Source organism: Nannospalax galili, unplaced genomic scaffold, assembly GCF_000622305.1.
Source record: "Nannospalax galili isolate Female #2095 unplaced genomic scaffold, S.galili_v1.0 scaffold85, whole genome shotgun sequence".
Taxonomy (NCBI): Eukaryota; Metazoa; Chordata; class Mammalia; order Rodentia; family Spalacidae; genus Nannospalax; species Nannospalax galili.
This window is the reverse complement of record NW_008358866.1, coordinates 7,061,265-7,067,264: the sequence shown is the minus strand read 5'-3', so window position 1 is coordinate 7,067,264 and position 6,000 is coordinate 7,061,265. Positions and strand designations below refer to the sequence as shown.

Below are 6,000 nucleotides of genomic sequence, written 5' to 3'. Positions count from 1 at the left end.
AGTAGGACCTTTGACTTATCTTCACATAGATGGAACTGGTAAAAGAAAGGAGCCAAGGGGCTCCTCCCAAGCCCATGTGACCCCTGAGGAACAGATGCTCAAACAACCTTAAGAGTAAAAATAAATCAGTTTATCTGGTCCAACTGTATGGTCTTAAACTCCCAAAAGGAAAGTATAACCAAAGATTAAATGGACCAACATAATTTCATAAGAGTCCATATGCATAGCTAAAGGCTACATAACAAGCAACAATGCCAGACAGGCAATACCTTCTTTTGAGTTGTTGGCCAGGATGGCCAAAGGGACTCCTAGATAGTAACCCAGCATAGCACTGGGAAAATGAACAGCAGACCCCAATCTTATCTAAACTAATATTGACAACTGATTACTGCTAGATGAGGACAGCTGACCCTCCTAAAACAAAGACGTCTAGATAGGCTGACTAGGTTCACCAGAAGGGCAAGTAGTGGGGAATGGCTGGGGGTGCTGACAACACAGCAGACAGTAGCAGGGTATCAGAATATAAGGGCTCTAGTCTGGGGAGGGAGGCTATGGGAGGGTGCCATCTGGTAAGTGGATGTATAGTCAAATGAGATGGTTTGGGATGTTATGTGTGATACACACTAACATGGGAGGGAGGCTATGAGAGGGTGCTACCTGGGAAGTGGGTGTAAAAATAAATTAAAAAAAAAAATTCAAACCAACTGTGCCTCAGTGCAGTTTCCATTCCGTGGAGAAACTGTTGCCCTTCGTTGTTCAATAAGGAACAATCTGCATCTATCGAGGTCAGTCTCATTTCTCTTTTATTTCCACATTGCCCCAGTTACTCCTGATCTAACGTTTTCTAACAAAGTGGAGGTCCCATTGGAGGAAGTATGACATTAAAGGTATATTTTGTATGCTTTATCTCCAGTTCCTTCCTTACACTCTTTTGCCTTCCTGACTACCACAGAGTAAGCATCTTTCCTTTACCAAACACTTTGTCATTAGGCAATACATCATCAACCACAGGTCTATGGGTAATTGGGCAAGAGAACAAGAACAGAAACCTCTGAAACTGTAAGCCAAAATAAGCCGTTCCTCCTCCAAGTTGGCCTTCTCTGATAGTTTATCATTGTGGAAAGAACCCTTTATTACACATTTCTGATCAGAGCATTCCTAAACATTTTTCTCAATCACTACACACTGACATTTATTAGTTGAGAATCTATTAATAGCACTGTGACAGGTGCTAAAGAATAACTTAATACAGAGAGAGGAAAGGAGATACCAAGAAAGGCATTAACAGAAACAGGCAGTAAGTGTTAAATATTCTGACATATGTAAAAAATAAAACTCTGATGATGGGTGTCAGACTACTGCAGTAAGGGAGAGACACTTTGGGCTCCGTTCCAAATAGGAGAAATGGAAATTATATGCAACAGCAGGTTGGGGAGACAGAGTGAAAAAAAGAGATATCAAAAGTAAAGAGAATTCTCGCTAAACTGGCCTGACAGGATTCTTGCTAAGGGCAAGCAGGGCAAACAATTATCCTTGTATCCTCTTGTATCCTAGCTTAACAATTATCCTCTTGTATCCTGACTTGACAGAATTCTTGCTAAAACTGGTCTATGCAGGCACATCAAGGACAGGGGCCAAGGTCAAAGATTACTCAAGAAGAAGGCTTAAAAAAGCCTGACATGGGGATAAATGTCAGATACCTAGAAAGCTTCATGGCACATTTGACTTGACTTAGCCTCAAATATAGAATAGGATGTGGACATTAAGACATTAATATGGAGGGATCTATCAGAAACAAAGGCTCAAAACTGAGGAGAGCAAAGCACACAAAGACTAGAGAGAATAAGCTGTGTGTGTGTATGTGTGTGTGCACCCACAAATATAGGACAGAACTTTGAATGAATATAAAAGAAGCCCTGAGTTAAAAGCTAACATATTAACAATGTTCATCTGAAGAAGTTAAACATGTATTTTGAATTCTAACTAATAAAAGAAAATTAACTGAGTTCAGAAAACCTACTAAATATATTTCATGATTTAAGTCCAGGTTAAAACAAATCATAAAATATCCTTATGAATATAAATTAAGCACAGCAAAATATTTCAAAAATTCCCAGCATGTGAACTCTGTGTCTATATGTATATATTATGTAATACGTGGTAGTAAATTTTGATTATTACAATAAGGAAATAGGAACACACACTTTTTTCGAATTCACCCATGCTTCTTCCAGGGCTTTCTTGAGCTCCTCACCATCAAGGAGGGCATTCACATGGCTTTCCTACACAGCTGTTTTGCTGTACTTAGTGCTACAATGGTAAGGGAAACTGACAAGGTCTTAAACAAAAGCTATTCAGTAAATTTTCAGCTACCAAATCTAGTTTCTATTAAGAAATCTAATTTCCGCCGGGCGTGGTAGCGCATGCCTGTAGTCCCAGCACTTGGGAGGCAGAGGCAGGCGGATCTCTGTGAGTTCAAGGCCAGCCTGGTCTACATAGTGAGTTCCAGGACAGCTGGGGCTGCTTCAAAAAGACCAAAAAAAAAAGAAAGAAAGAAAAAGAAATCTAATTTCCTTTCATGTGAGACAACACAATTTAGCCCCTTTGAGGAAAATCCATTATATGACTTTTCCTATATTAAATACCTTTTATGAAACGTAGCATCAATAATGAATGAATGAATGAATGAATGAATGAAGTCAACTATCTGAAATAAGGAATAAAGCAGCAAACAGCTACACAGGACAGAATCCATCGGGTTTTTTTCTTGTTATTCATCACAGAACAATGTCATATAATTAAGAAGTCACAAAATCAGCTTTCCAAAATGTCTCTCAGTGTGTCAGCCCTCAGAGTCATGGGCTGAAAGCATTCTCTTGTGCTGAAAAGGAATATTAAAGGAGAAAAGTCCTGGCCTCACAGGTGCAATATACCCAAGAGCAGTTAGATATCTGCTTAGTTTTTACAAACTGGGTAATGAATGCAGCGGTCCTGACAAAGCTCCACAAGGGGAAGCCTCACTTGTCACCCTGGGAATTTCCACTATGTACAAATGCTAGCCCAGAAAAAAAGTGGCTACTTAGCTCCTGAATACACTGCCTCACAACAGTTTATCTTTTAAAGAATAGTATATCTGTAAATTGGGTGAATTGGATACATATATATAAATCTTTTCAAGTTAAATATCTGCAAAGGTCTAAAATGCTGGTTTAGTGATTATCTACTTTTTGTCTCTTTTTAATATTTTCTTCTACACTTTTCTTATTAAAATGCAATGCAATCACATAAAAATTGCTCCCAGTGAATACCACTAAAACAAAGGTTCTGTGCCTGAGGTAGACAAATCACACGGCATGAATCATCTCTCCTTTCTTTCTTTGTTTTAGGTGGACATTATACCCACTGAACTATAACTCCAGCTATCTGAAAGGGGGAGAAGGGTCTACGAATTTCTAGTGAATGGAATGACTCCAACTCTGAAGAATAGTAAAAGAGCAGATGAGAAGTTGAGATACCCACTGGTCTGTTACCAAACAGCTGTGTAAATGTAGCCCCATCATTCAATCTGCCAACTCTGCTTTATTCAACTTTCAAAGACAATCTCCGTAACTACTCCCAGGTCTCTTTTTTAAAACCACACACACACACACACACACACACACACACACACACACACACCACATACCTGAGTGTGTGTAATACAAGAAAACACGTCTTTAAAGTATGAAAGGAAACACACTATACAGGCTGGTTGCTATGTACCTACTACAAACATTTCTAAGCATCCCAGCTTCGAAAATACATTTGTGATGGTTAGCATCATCTACACAACCACATTACTAGACAAAATAACCTTACGTACAGTGGTACTCTTCAAGCCTTATTAAGGAAATAAGCCATTTTAAAAAAGAGAATGGCCAATGGTAAATTAGTCACATCAGTTATCACAAAAAAGGTTACCAGCTTAAGAAAAGTATTATCTAGACCTGCATAATGATAATGTGGATGGGGAAATCTGACAGGGTCCCACCTCCACATGAAAAGCTGCAAGCAATCAATGGGTGCTAAAGGAGGGAGAATCAATTTTCTCCAAGGACAAGCTCTTTGATAAATTTATCTAATCCCAAGCAGGAAGCCCTAAACACATGTATACACTAGCACCAATAAATGAACTCAGTTCATATAAGTATATGTATATGAGTATGTACGTACATTTAACAATAATAATCAAAGAGGAGGACAAGAACTGAGAGGGAATGGGGGCATGGGAGGACTTGGAGAGAGGAGGATGAAGAGTGGAAATGATGTAAACATAGTATTTGTGTACAAAATTCTCAATAAAATAAAATAATAAAAAATAAATCGATAAACTTTGAGCTAGATGTGGGGAAGTGGGTAAGAAACTCCAAACCTACCTGAGGAACTACTTGCAACTGATGGCTGCTGGGAAGGAGAGTCAGTCTCCTTTGTGAGGCTCTTAGTAGACTGACCAGGTTCCAGTGGATGAACCCACACTGAAGGGTAGTTATGGGTACAAACCATATAACGTAAAATAACAATATAAATATGCTAGAGTATAGAAATTTGGTATGGTGTTAGAATGGAAGGGTGCAGATATGGGAGGGGATCTAAATATGATCAAAATACATTGTATGAAATTTGCAAAAATTCAATTAAAATTAATTTAAAAATAAATGAGCTCTCAAACCATAAAAAGGAAGTTCTTTTTTCATGAGAGCTTGTATGAATAAACACAAACAATACAAATGTTCCTATTTAGATAAAACACACTAACAAGTGGCTAAACGTGAAAAGAAAGATTTTTAAATTTTGGTAACAGTTTCAAAGTGCAAAACAGACACAAAAGAATCGTTTTCTCCTGATAGCCCATTTTTAAGGACTATTTAACTATATTCACAAGATACAGCAGAGACATATTTCAAATGAGAGTCAGAAAATATGAATTTCTGATTTACTCAAAAATCCATTTGAAAGACTTATTTTTGCAGTATAGCTGTATTACTATTTCTTTGCTATTTGTGAAGAGTATAAAAGGGCCATAATGGTGCTGGTGAGTCAGGAGTTATGTTTCCCATTTACTGAAATGGCAACGAATGAAAAGGTGGTAAGAGAAATGGATGCCATGAAATTTTCAGCTGAGGTTCATATAAAAAGGAGGCAATGAAATGGAAGAACTTCTTTAAAACAAATCACTCAGTGCAAAGAAGGAGCAGTAAGTGTTCTATTTCAGGCACCCACTCCAGTGCAGGGAGACCAGTGTCCTACGCTTTCTTTCTATTGCTGTGATAAAACACTCTGACCAAAAGTAACTTGGGAAGGAAAGAGTTTATTTCATCTTACAGTACAGTCCTTCATCAAAGAACCTGCAACTCAGGACAGGAACTGGGGGCAGGAAGTGAAGCATAAATCATGGATGACCACTGGTTACTGGCTTGCTTCTCTGGACTGTGCTCAGCATGCTTTCTTATACAACCCAGTTTCACCTGCCCAGGGGTGGCACCATCCACAGTGGGCTGAGCTTTCCCACATCACTTAACAAGAAGAAAATGCCTCACAGACATGGCCACAGGCCAATCCCATGCAGGCAATGACACAACTGAGGTTGCTCTTCCCAGATATGTAAAGTTGACAACTGAAGCTAGCCAGCACATCCACAAACTACTTGAGTGGAATCAGTGAGGCAATAGCTATGATGTCACTGTGGAATTGCCTATAACTGTGGAAATGTGGGTAAATGGCTAAAGTTAAATTGCAATGTTGACCCAGTGGCAAGAATTGAGAATATTGCAAGAACCTGTCTATTAACCAGGTAAGCAGAGATTTAAAATGCTTCCCCACAAATGATAAAAATTAAAACTCTGATCTATAGTTGGACTGAATTATGAAGGTGTCAGGTAACTATGTGATTGTAGCAAATTTACTAGACCATTATAGGCTTCAGTTTCTTCCTCTTAAAATAGGGGAGAATTGTCTTATTTC

At 38.5% G+C, this 6,000-nt stretch overlaps 1 protein-coding gene across 7 annotated transcripts in view; it reads right to left on the bottom strand.

The window, feature by feature from the left end:
• The window catches only part of Cdk14 (cyclin dependent kinase 14), a 633,917-nt gene that overhangs the window by 454,865 nt on the left and 173,052 nt on the right, over window positions 1-6,000 (bottom strand). The gene's annotated exons all lie outside the window — the stretch shown is intronic.